Source organism: Pistacia vera, unplaced genomic scaffold, assembly GCF_008641045.1.
Source record: "Pistacia vera cultivar Batoury unplaced genomic scaffold, PisVer_v2 Contig587, whole genome shotgun sequence".
Taxonomy (NCBI): domain Eukaryota; kingdom Viridiplantae; phylum Streptophyta; class Magnoliopsida; order Sapindales; family Anacardiaceae; genus Pistacia; species Pistacia vera.
Window position 1 is genome coordinate 656562 of NW_022196431.1, and position 19236 is coordinate 675797.

The 19236-nt window shown below is 38.0% G+C and overlaps 1 non-coding gene and 1 pseudogene across 1 annotated transcript; one reads left to right on the forward strand and one right to left on the reverse strand.

Annotated features, from left to right (window-relative positions):
• Window positions 1-274: 274 nt before the first annotated feature.
• LOC116109663 lies at window positions 275-15763 on the forward strand (annotated as a pseudogene).
• On the reverse strand, window positions 13281-13386 carry LOC116109689. The gene has a single exon (XR_004124794.1). It is a non-coding gene; the product is annotated as a small nucleolar RNA R71 (small nucleolar RNA).
• Window positions 15764-19236: the final 3473 nt, after the last annotated feature.

A 19236-nucleotide genomic window follows, 5' to 3' on the forward strand; every position in this document is an offset into this window, starting at 1 on the left:
AACTTCCATATATTTAAGAAAAAAAGGCCCCCCCAACTATTTGGGTGGCCTCACCGCTACCAGCAACTAAACTAGTGCGCGATCAACAAATAGCATGCACCCAATATTATAGCAACAACTCTGTAGAAACTATTAGCAAAAACTACTATCACTTGCCCAATGAAAATCCATAGATAACATAGAGTTTTTAATTTAATCGGTCCTCTCTCGTGCTGGTTCTTGCAACGTTGTTTATATTCACAGAGGATTTAGCCAGCTAAAAACCTTGAGAAGAATGGATCATATTTGTAGTATCATACATAGATTGAAGCCAACCTTGATGATGGTAGCGAATCAAGTGGTATATGCAGCAATAACTGTGTTGTATAAACTTGCAGCTGATGATGGAATGAGCGTGAGTATTATTGTTGCTTATCGATTCATTTTCGCCTCAGCTTTAATGGTTCCTCTAGCTTTCTTTGTTGAGAGGTTTGATCATTTTCTTTGCATCCTAACCAGCTGTTTTTCTCTTAAAATACTTATATAGATATCACTTTAATTTATTTTTTTTCATAGTGTTCAAACTTGTTTGTGTAATTCATATCATAGGGAACCTCAGATTTTTTTTTTTTCTTTTTTTTTTTTTTTTGGTATCTTTTCTTATGTATGCCCTTATTTGTTTCTTCTCTCTGTTATTATTTTTATTTTTATTTTTATTTTTTTTATGATTGTTGTTATTGTTTTCAAAGCATTCATTCCTTTTGGAATGATTCTCCGTCATGTCCATGTTGTTAAGTTGTCAACCTATCTAAAACCTTAAACTTGTTGGTGAGGGCTCAACATATATTAGATCAATAGGTCCCCTTACATGGATTTTTTTTTCATTTTTCTTTGTTCAGTTTGTATGTGGGGATATAAACTTGAGACATTTGACTTCGATACCATGTTATGTTGCTATACCACCTAAAAGTTTAAGCTTTAATACCATATTAAGTTGTTATCCCACTTAAAAGCTTAAACTTGGAGGTGATGATTTAACATATAATAGACTAATAGGCCCTCTCACATCAAACTTGGATTTTTTTTTTCATTTTCATTATCTAGTTTTTATGTTGGGATTCGAACTGGGACCTTTAAGAGGGTGTTTGTCTAAGCTTATAAGCTGGTCAAACTTGCTTATAAGCTCTAAAATTAAGCTGACCTGTTTGTTTATAATCTTTTTGAGCTTATAAGTTGAGCTTATAAGCTAAAAAAAATAAGTTGGGGGGGAGGTACTTTTTTTTTTTGGCTTATAAGCACTCTGCTTATAAGCTAGTTTGACCAAGTATATTACCACATTATCCCTATTTAATTTTAAAATTCCATAGTATACTCTTGTTTAATGTAGTACCCCTTTTAGTCATTTTATAATAAAATGTACTTATAAGCCACATTTTACCAAACACGTCAACTACTTATCAGTCATTTATAAGTACTTTAACTAAACACGTAATTGCTTAAAATTTTAAATGTTTATAAGCTAAAATTAGCTTATAAGTACTTGTTGCTTATAAGCTAATTTTCATAAGCTCAGACAAACACCCTCTAACTCTTATACCATGTTAAGTTATTATGCCACCTAAAAGCTTAAACTCGTAGGTAGGTGAGAGTTCAACATATATTAGACCAATAACAAATGAATAAAAATCTAAGTTTGATGTGAGGGAGCCTATTGGTCTAATATACAAAATTTTGCACCAACATCCTCACCTATAAGCTTTTAGGTGGGATGACAACTTAACACATGTCTATATATTTTTTTTCTTTTTGAACCTCGATAAATGAGAAAAATTTATTGAACAAAAGAAAGAGAATTACACCTGAGACTTAATGTCCATGTCTTTTTGGTACTTTCAAAAATAAAAATGAAAGCGCAATTTTTTTCATTCACAAATCACAAGAAAGAAAAAGAGTATATTATCAAGGAGAAATTGAGTAAAGGGTTGATTTGATTTCAACTTATATATTGGACTGTAATGCTTTTGCAGGAAGAGCAGACCAAAACTAAATGTGACGATATTCTTTCAAGCTTTTCTTTGTTTCTTATTTGGGTAAGTAAAGAATATAATAAACAAAATAATAAACATTTTAATTAAGACCATCCACAGTAATAAATTAAATTAATAAACATATGTTTTACAGACTGCTGATGGATCAAACAATTGAATTGCAGAGGATCATTATATCAATATTTGTTCATCAAGAGCTTGGATTTAACAACTGCAACATTTGCCACGGCTATGACTAACCTCATTCCAGCCGTTACTTTCATTATGGCTATTTCTTTTGGGTACAGTACTAGCCACTATTCTAATCTAATCTCTCTCCTGTATGGCAATTTGTTCAGTGGGAATGGCTGTTTTCATTGTGATTTGATACTCTTTGACACCATGCATTATAATTTATTTTTTAACGGCTGGCGGGAAAGGCCTGCAGTGACATTACCTAACCTCGAAACTAGGATCAATGGTCCCTACTTATACACAAACACAATTCATAAATTAATTGTTTCTACCATTGCAATGATAAATCTAATTTATCATATCTGGACCTAGATGCAATAAGTGCAAGTCAATGCTTTTAATATATTTATTGTTTTGATCAAACAAAATGTTTTGGATTTTATTTGCCATGAGAAGAGAGATTTAATGACAGTCAAAAGTATATTTTCCACCCAAAAGTACAAAAGTAAAAAAAATAATAAATAAAAGAAAAACCCTTCTAAAGGGAATTATTTCGAAACATTTGAACAATTTTTTCTTTGAAACTTATTTAAATTCTCTTAATTTCTTTGATCTACTACCATTTTCTTTCTGTGGTTACTCTTTAGCCAAACATTACTTTAGAATTGGAAAATTATGAAAATTAATTAAGTAATTTTCTCCACTTTACCAATTATCTTCTATAACATTATTAGATCGGTAGTGCCCATTAGTTTTAACTTTTTTTAGTATTATGAATTTGATAATTTCTAATCTAATAATTGAAGTTATCTAATAATGTTATCGAGTTGATAATTTGATTCATCCCTATTCATCGATCGTAACCATTGATCAAGGTTTTTGGTTTCCAAATGTATCACAGATTGGAGAAGCTGGCCAGCTTATTGACAATTGCTGGGAAGGCAAAGGTGTTGGGAACATTAATAGGTGGGGCGATGCTCCTTACTTTCTACAAGGGAGTTGAGATTAATATTTGGTCAACAAATGTAAACCTTTTGCACCAAGGCGCCTCACAGCACACAGAATCTACTAATAAACCCGTCTAGGGATGTTTATTGCCCTTGGCTAGTTGTTTGTCCTATGCGTTGTGGTTGATCATTCAGGTAAAATTACTCAAATTAATTGTGCATTTCATTTAATTTCTTAACAAATTGACCTAAAGTTTAAGTCAGATAATAGCTCTTTTAATAGGAGAAGCACCAATCCATTTTTATGTATACAAAGGAGAATGTTGACTTGGTTTTTAATGTCTAATTATTAATATACCTTATCTCTCACTATGATTCAAGAGTAGGTTATAGGGATTACAATTTATTTATTTATTTTTTATTTTATTTTTTTGACAGGCTAAGATGAGTAAGAATTTTCCATGTCAGCACTCGAGCACCGCTTTGATGTCTCTAATGGCAGCAATCCAGTCTACTGCTTTTGCTCTTTGCAAGGAAAAGGATTAGAGCCAGTGGAAATTAGGCTTCAATACTCAGCTTCTTACTGTAGCTTTTCGGTATATTATCATTTCTAACAGAAATAATAAATGTGCAGTGAACAAACCTGTAAGTATTTTGGTTTTGTCAACTTATTTTTTCGGACTAGTGCATAAACTATTTAGTTTCAGTAAAGGTGGTCACAAACAAAATCGCAATGATCACAACACGTCTGACAAATTTTATTTTAATATTCATGCATATCGCACCTACCTTAATTAAATGTGCTTATATTCTAGTTGTGGAAAGATTTTTTGTGGACATTATATATTATATGAGTTGGAAAAGATTTTGTTTAATTATGATTTCAAGAATCATTTTCCTAAAAGAAGAATATGATTTCAAGAATCCTTTTCTTAAAAAGAGATTATGATTTCAAGAATTCTTTTCTTAAAAGGAGATTATAAGTTCAAGAATCATTTTCTTAAAAGGAGATTATGAATTCAAGATTCCCTTCCTAAGAAGGCAAATCTAAAAAGGATTCTTTCTTGTTTTCCCAATCCTTGTCACAAGTATATATATTATCCTTTTATTATTGTGACTTTTTTGAAGGAAGCCATATTATTTACCTCCATTATTCTCTAAATATTTTCTTTGAGGTTATTTAGTTTTTGTAGGTTTCCGATATGTTTTGGTAGGCTTTGAATTACCATGTTTTATCTCTTGCTTCATGAGTTGATTCTAGAATGCTATTCCATGTTGAGATTTGGACGAGTTCGAGTTGCTGCTGCCAAAGTAATTCATCATTGTTGAAACTTGAGAGGAACTCAAGTGCGACTTGGTAGTCCGGTGGAGAAGAAGCTAGACTATAAAGGTTTGAGGTTCAACCAAAGAGCGAAGATTGAAGTGTTGTCCAAATAGGGAGTTTTTACAACTGATACTTATTCTTGACTTCGTATTTGAACACATAATTTTTTATAGTGGATTAGCTTCTTCTGGACTTAGTCCCATGGATGTAGGCATAATTGTTAAACCATGTAAAATTGAGTTGTGAGCTTTATTTTATGTCGTGGGTGATTTATATGTTTAATCATTAGTTTAGCAACTCATTGAGCACAACGTGAACAAGTAATCTTAATTCCGCGTAAGTTTTAATCAACATGATAAGGGTTTAAAACTTTCAATTGGCATCAAAGCGTGTTCTAAAGAGTTATTTCAGTAGATCATTTAAATAAAACTGGTGTTGTGATTCAATTGGCCGATAGATAAATGCCTATCCTAAGGGTGTAGTTGAGGATATTCTGGTACAAGTTAATGACTTAGTTTTCCCTACTGATTTTATATGCTTGATATGGAAATGGAGATCAAATTGCTTCTATTTGTAGGAAGACCTTTCCTAAAAACATCCAAGACTAAGATAGATGTTCATAGTGCATACTTACCATGGAATTTGATGGTGAAATTGTAAGTTTAATATTTATGATGCCATGAAATATCCTGATGATGATGATGATAATCCTGTTTATTCTATTGATGTGATTGATTCTTTAGCACAGGAAGTTTTTGAACTTGATGGAAAAGATGGATTGGAAGATGCATTAGTAAGCATCTTGAGGAAGAGAATGAGGAGTTAGCTTTGAGTACTGATTTGCAGGAAATTGTTGCAGCGTTGAATGATTTTCCAAAGTTACAGCAGTCAAGTAACGTTCTTTTATTGCATTGCCAATTTCTAATGAGAGGCCTACCTTTTGTTTTGCAGGCCCCCATTCCAAATTTGAAGCCTCTCCCTAGTTACCTCAAGAAAGGTTCCTTGGAGAGGAGGAACGCTATCGGTGGTCATCTCAAGAAACTTAGTGATCGCAGAAGAAAAGCCTTGAGTCGAGCCAACGACAATAAACAAAGGCGCTGCTTGGGAGGCAACCTAAGGGGAGTTTGTTTTCTATTCTCGCATTTTAAATTTCGGTTATTTTGTTTTTTCTTTGCATTTCATCTTACATTGGGGAGAATGTCAGTTTTAAGTGTGGCAGAAGGGATTTAGGTTGTGTTTTAATTTGTTGAAAAAAAAAAAAAACAAATAGTTTTTTGTTTTTAGGAAGGTTTATGCTTTAAGTCATGCCTTTGAACATCTAGTGATGCATGAAATAGTAACTTGATTTTGTTATTGAGCATGTTCCTTGACTTAGGAGTTAGCAATATTTCATAAAATAGAGTTAATCAGATTTGAATCTTTGAAGTTTGAAACGATATGTCTTGATAAGTGTGTAAACTTGATGACGAAGCATGATTGAGGAGTGTATAACAACCCTTAGAAAAAAAAAAAAAAAAAAATTTGTTTCTCTTAAGCTAGTCCTAAATTTGGGTTTAAGCAAATAGGAAAAGAAAAGAAAGGTATGTGGTGAGTCGAGATGGAGCGTAAAACGCACTTGCTCATAAACACAACCATGAAATGAGATGAAGCATAAAATGCACTCATCTTTTCAAAACAGAAAAAAAAAAGAAAAAATAATATCCCTAGTTGCTACCCAGTTTGTAGTAGTAAAGGAAACAGTTGAGGAAAAAGTTGAGAGGTGAGTTGTACATGAATTGGTTGTGATTAGTTTCCTTGTTTGCATTGACTAATTGAGAGTAATTGTGGAAAATGATGAAGAGAGATGAATGTCATTAACTCTACTTTATTTTATTTTGCTGCTTCCTAAGTTAGGTATGAATATGCATGGATTAATATTGTTGCTTATGCATCGATGGTGTTCTTGATATGACTTGAGTAGATGGTGTTCTTGATATGACTTGAGTGTAGTGTTTGTTTGAATTAGTTTGCCCGAGGCGTGCAAAAGCTAAGTGTGGGGGAATTTGATGAGAATGCAAATGCAATTTACCCCCTTAATGTTAGTCTTTTATACTTATTTGCTGCCTAAATGTATCATTATTATTCTATTTTGATTGGATGCAAATGGAGACGTTAATTGCAAATGGAACTAATTAGTGAATTCGGATAGTTTTGACATTGTTTCGTATCGGGCTTAACTCTCCCATCTGAGCTCCGATGAGATGATTCAAAATAGTGGAACGATAAGGAAGAGATCTAAAACTTTCATGTTTTGAGTTTGGAGAGATACTCACTTCCAAGGTTGTAATCGAGCTGAATTTGACACACCTGCACTGCCGACGTTCTGGAACATTCCGCCTTGTCATGCAATTCAAATAGTAGATTATTATAAGAAGTTTTGAAGACCTGTTGCACGAAATTACAGCGGAAAACACCACTTTCCTATTTTATTTTAGGACTTATTATTTTATTTCCAATTAATCAGATTAGGATAAATGTTACTTTAGGATATTAGAATATTTTGAGGAGATTGAGCGAATTAGAATTCGAATTTAGATATTTTAAAAGAGAGATCAGATTAGGGATACAACACATATCCACATGCCTCTCTCTTCCTCTCAAGTGGATTTTCGTTTTTTCCTTTGAATTTTCGTGATGGCCATGAGAGCCTAATTTTTATAACTTGGTCAAAGGAAACGGAGGCCTCGAATAAAACTGTGAGATCTAATCCATTTTTTTGTGTTCAATTTTTGTGTTTTGAGTATGGATGTTCTTCTGTGCCTAATTTTATGATGTTGCATTTAATTACTAGGGGCTACTAGTTTATTAATTGTTGCAATCTACTGCTAAATTAGATATCAAATCCGTAATGTTTGATTCCTAACTTGTGAAGCAATTACGGTAATAATTTGCTGTGTCAGGAATTAGAATCTTAGAAGAACACTCGGCTAAATAATACAAACGCTTGAGTTGTGTTGTTTTGCTTCATCGATTTCTCATTCTTAAGGCTGCCACTAGATTAAATCTTAGCGCTTGTCTAGGGTTGTTTAGTGGTAATATTAAGATCGCTTGTTTCCTAGTTAATTACAATTAAGGAGAGATAGGGAAATAGTTCCAACGGTGAATATTCAAAGTAAGAATTGATTTACTTTTGCATCAATGATCAGTTGTAAGATTCCGACGGTGGATGTTGACGGAGACCAAGTTTCGTTTTTGATTAATTTAGATTTGAATTGCTTTTGTTTTCTTGAGATTATTTCTGTTTTACTCAAAACCCCCCTCAGCCTTGTTCACATAACATAAAATACGGCTAGACACTCTCGTGGGAATGACCTGACTCACACTACTACATGTGTTTTCAGGTTTTAATTCTAGGTGCCTACGACAGCACGCCACACCTTCTCTAAGAAAGACGTAGTATGATTGCATCACCCACGACGATGCTCTCATCATCACGCCTGAAATAGGGCGGTGTGAAGTCACAGAATGTTGGTGGACAACGGAGCGCCGTGAACATCTTGTTTCAGCAAGCTTTGAAGGATGAAACTGGATGAGGCCGATCTGAAGCCTGCTCCCATCCCTCTATATGGTTTCACCGGGGATCATTTGATCCCTAAGGGAACAATCCATCCCGGTCACATGGGGATACCGACGAAATGCACAAAAATGACTGAGTTCCTAGTAGTGGACTATCCATCCACTTTCAACAGCATCCTAGGACGACCTCTACTAAGAAAATTCAAAGTAGTCACCTCAATATACCATTAAAGATGAAGTTCCCACCCCGACGGGGATAGGGAAGTAAGCGGATCTCACGCATATCTCGCGACTACTATGTGAGGGCAGTGCAGAGGCATGCAAGGGAAAGGAACTCCAATTGGCATCCTGGAACAGGCAATGGCGATCAGCAGGATAGAGCCACAGCTTGGCCCATCCAAGGATAACATGGATCCTCGTATCCAAGAATGCCCTTGCAGTGGGCCGATTGAGGACATCTGAAGTATCGGTCGATCAGAGCAAGTCAAGTCGAGTGTTGAGAATTGAAGTAATCTCAACCCCCAACTCGCTAGCAACTTGACCAGCTTCCTTAGAAAAATATCTACGTGTTCACATGGATTCATGTCGACATGGTCGAGATCAGCCTGAATATCATATGCCATGCCCTGAATATCAATAGTGAGGTCAGGCGGTTTGCTAGAAGAGAAGAGCAATAGATCCGGAGCGATATGTGCCTGAAAGTTAAGGTAGATAATCTCCTCCTAAATGGATCCATCTTGGAGGCACTCTACCTGAGCTGGGTTGTCAACTCGGTTTTGGTAAAGAAGCCTAATGGCAAATCGCAGACCTGTGTTGACTTCATCGACCTCAACAAAGCCTGTCTGAATGACAGCTTTCCCTTGCCGAGAATCGACAACTCGTTGATGCCACCTCCGGGCACGAGCTGCTGAGTTTTATGGACGCCTACTCGGGATACAGTCAAATTCTGATGTACACGTCGGACGAAGAACATGCCTCCTTGTTATAGATCCAGGGCTGTATTGCTACAAGGTTATGCCTTTGGCCTAAGAATGTTAGGGCGACTTACCAGAGACTAGTTAACCAAATTTTTTCTGAGCAGATCGAAAAATCAATGAAAGTCTGTTGATGACATGCTAGTCAAATCGCATGTCACTTCAGATCACAAACACATATTGCTGAGATGTTTGGTATACTCTGGAGGTACAGAATGAAGCTCAATCCTCTCAAGTGTTTGTTCAGAGTATCCTCAGTGAAAATTCTTTCGGTATATGGTTAACCAGAGGGGAATAGAAATCAACCCCGAAAAGATCCAAGCTCTCCTTGATATGAAAAGCCCGACCAACCGAAAACAGGTTCAGAGTCTTAAGGGCAATAGCGGTACTCAGTTGCTTCATATCAAAGGCAACAGATTGTTGCTTACTATTCTTTAATATACTCAGGGCAACAAGAAGTTCGAGTGGATTCCCGAGTGTGAACAGGCATTCCAGAGCATTAAGAGCACTCTTTGTCCAAGCCTCTTCCTCAGGAAATTCTTCTTCTGTATCTATTCGTCTCTCAGTATGCGGTCAGTGCATCTTTATTCGGGAAGAAGACAAGGTCCAATGGCTAGTCTATTACGCAAGCAGACGTCTACTGGACGCCGAAATGTGATATATAGAAATGGAGGATTAGCTTATGCCTGTTGATAGCCTCCAGGAAGTTACGACCTATTTCCATGCCCATACAATCCATGTGTTGACCAACTATCTGCTCAAGCAAGTCCTCAAAAACCAAAGGCTTCGGGTAAGTAGCTGAAGTGGGCTATAAACTAAGTCAGTTCGATCTGCTTATAGACCAAAGAAACCATTAAAGGGCAGGCTGTTGCTGATTTCATTTCAAAATTCTCATATCAACCGGTTACAGAATCCGAGCAACAAGCCAGAAAAGTCACCCAAGAAACCGTTCAGAATCTATTGACCTGGAGCCTCTATGTCGATGGATCCTTGAAAAGGAAAAGGGCCGAGGCAAGCCTTCTCCTCCTTGTCCCAAATGGACTCGCATCCACGGTATTCTTCGATTTGGGTTCAAAGCAACCAACAACGAGCCTGAGTATGAAGCCCTGCTCGCTGGTCTGTGCTTGGCAAAAGAAAGGGATCAAGCGCAATTAGCATTCAACAAAATCCATGTAGTTGCTAACCAGAACTTAGGGGAATATCAGGCCAAGGAAGAAAACATGATCAGCTTTTGAAGAAACTAAGGTTGTGCTCGAGCCATTCAAGCACTTCATGATCACGTAGATCACCAGAGACAGTAATTCTATAGCGGATGCCTTGGCAAAGATAGCCTTGTCGTTGGACTCAGAGTGCCAGAAAGTATTCCGTTTGGTTTAGAGAACCCTAGTATCAGCTCACCGAACAGGCTGTGAATGTGATAGAGTCAGTTTCCTAGATGACCCCAATTATTTCGTATCTCCTAGATGAAACTTGCCTAACGACAAGATCGAGGAGGGAACCATCTGAACTAGAGATGCTCGTTACACGCTTATAGGAGATCAATTGTACAAGCGAGAGTTTAATGCCCTCTCCTCCGATGTGTAACCGATGAGGAAGCAGACTACATCATGAGGGAGATACATGAAGGAATTTGTGGTAATCACACTGTCGCGCGATCCCTCGCCAACAAGTTTTTGTCAAGGGTATTATTGCCCCTACTCCAAAAAGATACCTTCAACTTTGTGAAAATGTGTGACAAGTGCAACAGTTTGCGAACATACCGCGAACTTCTTCCCACCAGCTAATAACCATGACCAGCCCCTGACCATTCTCCATGTGGGGAATCAATCTTATTGGACCCATGCCAGTTGAAAGGGGAGGGGTCAAATATGCAGTGTTCGCAGTGGATTACTTCACCAAGTGGGCCGAGGTGAACCCTTGGCCACGATCACTACCAAGAAGCTCAAGGAAATCGTCTTCAAAAACATGGTGTGCCGCTATGGAATTCCTAATACCCTCATCTCTGATAACGGGAAATAGTTCGACAACAAGGAATTCAAGCAGTTTTGCGATGAGCAGGGGATCCATAAAAAATTCACCTTAGTCGCAAGATCGCAAGCAAATGGCCAGGTTGAAGCTATCAACAAGACATCAAGCATACTTTGAAAGCAAACTTGGCGATGCCAAGGGAATTGGGCTGACAACCTCCTAGAAGTCCTATAAGCATATAGAACACTCCGAGAACCTTACTCGGAAACACCCTTCTCGCTAGCATATGGCTACGAGGCGATGATCCCAATGGAAGTAGGGACTGGTTCATGATAACGTGGATTATACCATTTTATTAGACTTTTTAGTAAGTTTCAGGTACTTTCTAGTTCATTTTGACTTGAATTGTTGCTTAATTCTTTACATTTCATGTTAGGTTAAAATGGACATTTTGAGCTAATAAAGACAATTGGAAATTCTGGACTCGGAAGTAAGCAGATCTCAGAAGTTGCGAGAGTTCTGAAGCAGGGAAAGCACTATAAAGCTTGTTCCCAAGGGAGAGCACGAAGATCGAAGAATCAGAGAAGATGCAAGCAAAGGGCAATTCTATAAATTCAAAAATTGTCAGGAAGCTTCGCCGAGGCGAAGGTTGTTCTTCGCGCAGCGAAGTGCTCCCGTCACACACAAGTCTGCTTCTTTCTTCGCGCGGCGACGGTTGTAATTTCCAGTTTTATAAAACGTACAGTTAACTTTTGAGTGTTTTTCTTAGGAATTTGAGGCGAGGATAATGAAAAAAAACACTTAGCCTTTTTAGGGGAGTCTTCGAATAGGTTAGAACAGCTTTTTACATTTCCTTAGTTTCATTTTGAGGAATTTTGAGATTGAACAAGGGTAAAGATTTGATTCCGAACCAGGGGATTCGTCATTTGGGGAGATTTCTTATCTTTTCTTTTACTTTCATTATGTTGAACTTTAGTATTTTCGTTTCTTTCATTTGTGTTGTTGATTTAGCCATTAACTAACCCATTTTGGATTAGGGTTTTGATTGTAGTTCGGATTTTAATGGGGAAGTTATTGATTATTCTTTTCATATGATTTTGCTTTGATAGTGTGTTTATTCTGCATTTACTGGTTTTATGTGATGAACATGATGAGATTGAGAAATGAATCATGTTAGGCTTCTTGGGTAATCACCATTGTAGTATTGGATGCTAGAGATAGATTCAAGAACCAATGAAATCATTTAGGACTCTTGTGGAATAAGACTTAGAATTATTAACTTTCAATTTGTTGGGTGCGGAAGTTAATAGGGAAGAGTAGGAAACATAGCCTGAGAAGGTATGTTTAACACTTTAGAGAGTTCGATTTACAATCAATGCTGTGAATACGAATTTAGCTTAATTCTTTCGGTTTAACCCATAAAGTCCGAATGAAGTCAAACCCTACCCGTTTGTGAATTGATTTTATCCCATTAAATCTTGCTTTCATGGTTTGATTATTTAGTAAATTTTGTTTTAGTTATAGTTTTAATTGTTCCTTAAATCCAAAAGAATTCGATTGCTCAACTTGAAACGGTAGAAAACTTAGTGCTTAGCGACCAATCCTCGTGGGAACGCTACTCACTCATTATATTACTTGTGCGATTAGTATACTTGCTACATATTGCATGTTGTAGGAAACAACCACCAAGTTTTTGGCGCCATTGGGGATGAGTTTTAAGTTAACATTGAGTTTTTTAAGTTAGCTAGATTGAAGTTTTAATTTGTTTTAAATTTTCAGTTGGTTTGTGATCCCACTTTCTTTCGTTACTTGTGCAGTTATGCGAAGAGCGAGACGTCAGCCAGTGATTCCTGTTGATCTTGAGATTGAGGAACGCCAGACGATTAACAGAGAGAGAGAGAAGAGAGGATATCGTGATTGAAACAAAACAAATAGTTGTTGAAATGGAAGAACCAGAAAACAGGACACTGAGGGAATTCTCAGTTCCCACGGTTAATGGCAGTGGGTCGAGTATTACAGGCCTACAAGCAAGCCAAGAACTCTGAGATTAAGCCAGCAATCATCCAAATGATAGCAGTCGGTAAGGTTTAATGGTGATTTGAAGGAAGATCCAAATCAGCATATTGCGAACTTCTGGAAATTTGTGACCTTCAAATCGAACGGAGTATCAAATGACGCCATTAGATTGAGGTTTTCCCATTCTCATTGGGGGTAAAGCTAAGGGGGTTAATGGCACTACAGGGAACTATCACAACTTGGAATGATCTAGCATAGAAGTTCCTCCAAGTTCTTCCCTCTAGCTAAATCAGCAAAACTAATAAATGATATCACATCATTTCTACAAGATGAGTCCGAGTCATTATATGAGGCTTGGGAGAGGTACAAGGAGTTAAGAGGAAATGTCCACACCATGGGTTGCTAGTTGGCTTCAAGTCCAAACATTCTACAATGGATGATGGGTAATGTGCAAACCATGGTGGATGCAGCATCAGGGGGAGCCTTGCATAATAAGACACCAAAGGAGGCTTATGAGTTGCTTGAGGTTTTGGCAAGCAACACTATCAAAGACCAAATGGGAGGGTAATACCAAGAAAATCTTCGGGTCCTCATGAAGTTGATGCCTTCACAGCCATCTCAACCCAACTCACGCATTTCAGAAACAGTTGGGAAGATGCAGGTAAACTCTGTACAAAACCCAACTAACTTGTGATTTTTATGCAGGAAACCATGTGAGCAGTGAGTGTCAAGTGGGGAACACATTTGCTTAGTCATCTTCATCATCGGAGCAGTGAACTACTTGGCAGGAAATTAAAGGCAACCAAAAAACCGTATTCCAAACACAACAACCGGGGTGGAGAAATCATCCAAATCTGGTTGGGGAAATAAGAACCAGCAAAATAATCAATGGAACCAGAGGGCGGTTCCAAATAACCACAATGGTGAATAATCAACCGGGAGATCCAAGAGTGACAAAGTTGGAGGACATGTTTTGAAATTCAGCAAGGAGACCACGGTTTATGAATGAGAGTGACAAATTTAAGAAATAAGGGGCATCCATTCAGAATCTTGAGGTACAGATGGGCCAATTGGCCGAGAAGTTAAATAGAGACCGCAGGGTTCCTTACCAGCAATACAGTAACTAACCCACGTGCGCAAGTAAATGAAATTTTGTTGAGAAGTGGAGAGTTTTAGAAGGGTGAAAAATTCAAGGAAAGAGGAAACTTCATCAAAGAAAATGAAGAATCTGATGAGGAAGTTGATGAAGAAATCATTGCTGAGAGAAACCACCCAGCCCAAGGAAAGATGAGCAGAAGTAGGAAAAGGGGAAAAAGAAAAGGAAAAAGAAATTGCCATTCCCGATACCACCAGAGTGGGCGCATCAACACCACCCGTACCTTTTCCTCAAAGACCAGAAAGAAAAATCAGGATAAGGATTATTAATTTCTTGATGTTTTTAAAAAACTACATATTAACATTCCTTTTGCAGAGCATGCAACAGATGTCGAGCTGCGCGAAATTTCTTAGGGAAATTTTATCGACAAGAGGAAGCTAGAAGATGAGGAAACGGTGATGCTTACGAAGGAGTGCAGCGCATTCTCCAGAAGAAGCTACCCCCGAAACTCAAAGATCCAGGGAGTTTTACTATCCCTTGCACTATAGGAGATATCACCTTTGATCGAGTTTTATGTGACTAGGTGCTAGCATTAACCTTATGCATTTTTCTGTTTTCACGAAACTAGGAATTGGTGAAGTAAGCCGACAACCATATGCTTGCAACTTGCATATCAATCAATAAAGCATCCGAGGGCATTGTGGAGGAGTGTTGATTAAGGTGGACAAGTTTTTTTTCCTGTGGATTTCTTTGTGTTGGATATGGAAGAAGACAAAGAGATTCCTCTTATCCGGGACGACCATTCCTAGCTACGGAAGAGCTTTAATCAACGTTCAAGAAGGGAAGTTAATCATGAGGATGCAAGATGAAGAATAACATTTAATGTCCTTGAATCAATGAGAGCTCCACCTAAACAAGAGTCGTGTTTAAAATCAATGTGGTGGATCAGTCAAGAATTGAAACCTTCCAACTGAATAGTCTAAGGTGGAAATTAAGAGCTGCCTTGTCAAAGAATAAGTTCGAGTGTGAGGACCATTACGGAAGGGGTTGCACAAAATTTCGAGACAAAGCCGCAGTTGAGTTTGAGTTGCGCACAAGGAACGGGTCTCTAAGATAAAAAATGGTGAAGTAAAGCCAAGAAAACAGAAGGCAATAGGTGAGAAGAGTCGAGCTACCAAAGTTATGACCAAGGGATGGAAATGGGTGGTGCAACTCTCAACAAGGCTACTGTGTGAAAAAGATCATCAGCAAATGAAGCTCCAGTACAAGGGAAATTTCCAGGAGTGATGTACTTGAGAGTCCGGGTTGATATGAAGAATTGAGAGAGTTGAGCTTACCGACTATAAACAAGCGCTTCTTAGGAGGCAACCAAGTGTTTTTAATTTTTGTTTTTCATTTTGTTGGTTTGAATTTGTTTGAATCCTTATGATTTTGAATGATTTTTATTGGTGTGTTTTTGGGTGTTTCAGGTGAAGTTTTCAGAAAAGGAAAGGCAAAAAATGCTCCAAACTCGCCAAGGCAAAGAAGTTTTCTTCGCCGCAGCGAAGCAATCGAAAAAGTGTGCAGCTCCTGGAGGTTTTCGCCCGGCGAAGGAATTGTCTTCACACACGGCGAAGCAGGTGGGTCGAAATTTGTCTAAGGCATTTCGCTACAGCGAAGATGTTCTTTGCCGAGGCAAGTAAGCTGAAAAGAGAGCGTGTAGCCTCTGTATGTTTTCGCCTCGGCGAAGAAGTTTTCTTCGCGCCGACACAACCTGGGTTTTTTTAGGTTCTTGATTGAAGAACTTCACCGGGCGACGAGCCTTTTCTATAAATACCCTTTTTTTTTTTCATTCTTCATGCGACTCTTCATAGCCACTTGAGAGAAAAATTTTCAAACTTCAATCTGTTGCATTCCATGTTTTCCCAACCAATTTTTTACTCCTTAACCCTCCTAAACACCAAAACAACTCATTTCAACAAAAAATTTTTGCGAAAATTTACAAAATTTTTAGGTCAGAAATTTGGGACTTTCACATCTAGGCTGATTCTGGTCGAATTGGTGTTGAATATTCTTCATTTGGCAAGATCTCAAGTTCCCTAAACTTTTTATCGCACAATTTCGAGTCTAATTTGTAGATCTAAAAAAAAAATTGGTTGTGGTTGAGTTATGAAATTTGTAGTGCTTGTGAGTTCGACTTTGTTTGAGGAAGGGTTGTTTGTACGTATGGTGATATTGAGGAGTGTGGATTTTGAGTTTTGAAGTGTTTTGGTTGGATTTGAAAAATTTGTAGTTTGGGGGTTGAAGTGCGAATTTTTGGAAGTGTGTTTATTTGGTAGGATTTGAATTGGTTTGTGTAGAACACTTAGCTTGAATTATTGGGGTGCATTTTTGAGTTGAACTATAAATTTAGAGAAAATGCCGGTCAAAGCCAAGCATCAATAGAAGGGCAAGGGAAAAGGAAAGAAAGTGGATGACCGCTTCATAAGTGAGGAGGCCTAGAAAAGATATGAGGGGCTATCAAAAGAAAGGATAAGGGCTTTGTTCCTAAGCGTTGGTTGACCGCGCAGTCGGCCTTGGACTGGAGTCGAGGGAGAAAGTCAGAAGTGTTTATGAGTGCTCCTAAACAACCGGCTGTAGAGTCGCTAGTGAGGGAGTTTGTGCCAATCTCCCGGATTGTGAAGAGGGTACAGCATTTGTGAGAGGGGTTGATGTGCCGTTTGGAAAAGTGATCAATGAGTTTATAAAACTGCCTAGGATTTCCAGGATGATACGCAAGGTTTAGGACGTCAAGTTATGAAGATTATCATTCTTTCGGTCATTGCAAAACCCGGGTGCAACTTGGACAGGTGTCGAAGAAACAAAAGAAAACCCTCAAGGGAACTGATTTGACATCGATAGCTTGACTGTGGCAGTATTTTGTAGTGCGAAGATAATGCCAGAAACGCACTATAGCACAGTAACTAAGAGAAGGCAATATTGCTTTATTCTATTACCACAGAGAAAGAGATTGAGTGTGGAGTATTATCTGGAACAGTATTCAGCATGCCTCAAAACCAGGGCAATAAAGTTATGCTTCCCACATCTCTATACAGTTTTGTGCATTCAAGTTGGAGTCAAGGTGTCTAATGATGAGCAACGTTTACATGCCGCCCTAACTCCAGCTCAATTATTATCAAAGCATCTTGAACGTCCATCAGCTGAGCAATGACAAAACGATAGAGAACCACACAAGGCCCTGCCACATCCTCGCTCCGCAGCTTTACAGAAGGAGATGATGGAGCAGATGATGGTATGATGAAACGGATGACAAAACGTCAGATTGGGTGGTTGAGCAGACCCAGATGATGTATGAGATGCAGAAGAGTAGACTTTAACAAGCTCAACGTTGACACTTCAGCATTCCAAGGGCCGACTAGGATTCAAATGAGGTGGATGTGTAATAACTGTTGTATACTAATAAAATACATGTACAATAATAAAAGTAAATGGGCCCAAAACTTTTTATATGTATATACATTCTTTGTACAAAGAGTATCATTTACAAAATGCTATTCAAAACAGGGGATAGTGTGGCTATTGCTCCTCGCTTGCCACACGCCAAACCGACTACAACATCACCTAGATCTTGCACACAAAGGAAAAATAACGGGGTGAGCACAAAATAATGCTCAGTAAGTAAGTCCTCTACTTGTCTATCCCCGTAACTAATTCTCTCAATTCTTTCCTTCCACTATTTCTGTTTCTGTTTCTCTTCACACAGCTTTCTTTTATAACCTCTACTATATGTCATGGCATTTTGCTGGAGGCAAGCCGAGTGGAGTTCACACAGCCCCAACCCACTCTTTGTGACTTTCGTGTGGAGATCACAAAGCATCAACCCATTCTCATAGCTATCGGGTGGAGATCATAAAGCGTCAACCCATTTCTCATAGCTATCGGGTAGAGATCACAAAAGCGTCAACCCGTTTCTCATAGCTATCGGTGGAGATCACAAAGCATCAACCCGTTTCTCATAGGTATTGGGTGGAGATCACAAGAGTCTACCGTTTTTAATGCTCTTCTCATTTACTCTACTCCAGCACTAGCACTTCTCATTCTCCTCTACTCTCAGAGTAGTTCATTCACAAGTTTTCTACTCTTTCTTAAGTCACTCCTCAATGCACAATTAATGCTATGGATGGTTCATTTCCCCTAATGCACTTGAGATGCCAACATGACATATGCAAGAATTTAGGCTTGCTACTCATACTCAAACCTCTCTTAGGCATTTCATCAAACAACTCAAGTGCAAAACACTTTACTATAACAATAGCTCTATTCCTTTTTCTAACCATCCCAAATGGGAGAAAACTCCCTCACATAGCTATAAATCCTGCCAAGGAATAACACTTCTAAAAGTTTACTCAAAACCTTCCAAACTCATCTCAACTACATCTTCTCATCACATATCAACACTTACTTAAATGAAGTGCATTCAATCCCAACATGGTAATTAATCTCATTTCATAGCATATAACATGCACATAACATGCATACATAATTGCTATAAATCTCTACTCATAAAGTCTCAAATCTCAACTTGGGTGGGGATTTACTTACCTTGTATGGAGAACTCTCACCAGTATTTTCTTTTCCTTTGCTTGCTTGACTTTTCTCTACCCTTTAAAACAATAAAACCAACAATTAATATACAAATATATACAACCTCACATCCAAAGCAAGAATCCTTACCTTAGAGGCCTTAGCTTGATTTTACTACCCCAATCACTCCAAAAAGCCCTCTAAAATCCTTGAACTAATGAAAGAAGAGTTGAGAGGAAGTAGGAAAGGAGAATGGCGGTGGAGAAGAAGAATGAAAGGTTTGCAATGACTTAAATCCTTTAACTCAACTTATGGGCAAGCATTCCCATATTGCCCTTACTCTTCCTTGGAATTCCATCTATATCCTTTAATTCATCACAATCACCCCCATACCAACATTTTCCATGAAATTTCCTTATATTTACTCTCCACTTTTCCCACTAATTAGGGTAGAATGGTCAAATTGCCCTTAGAGAAGAAAATATCTAAACTTCCATAAACTTTTCAATCGACCCGTCGCCGCAGCGAAGACAATTCCGTCGCGCGCGCGAAACACTCCAGTAGTTCACCGCGGGCTAAAACACCACTTCAC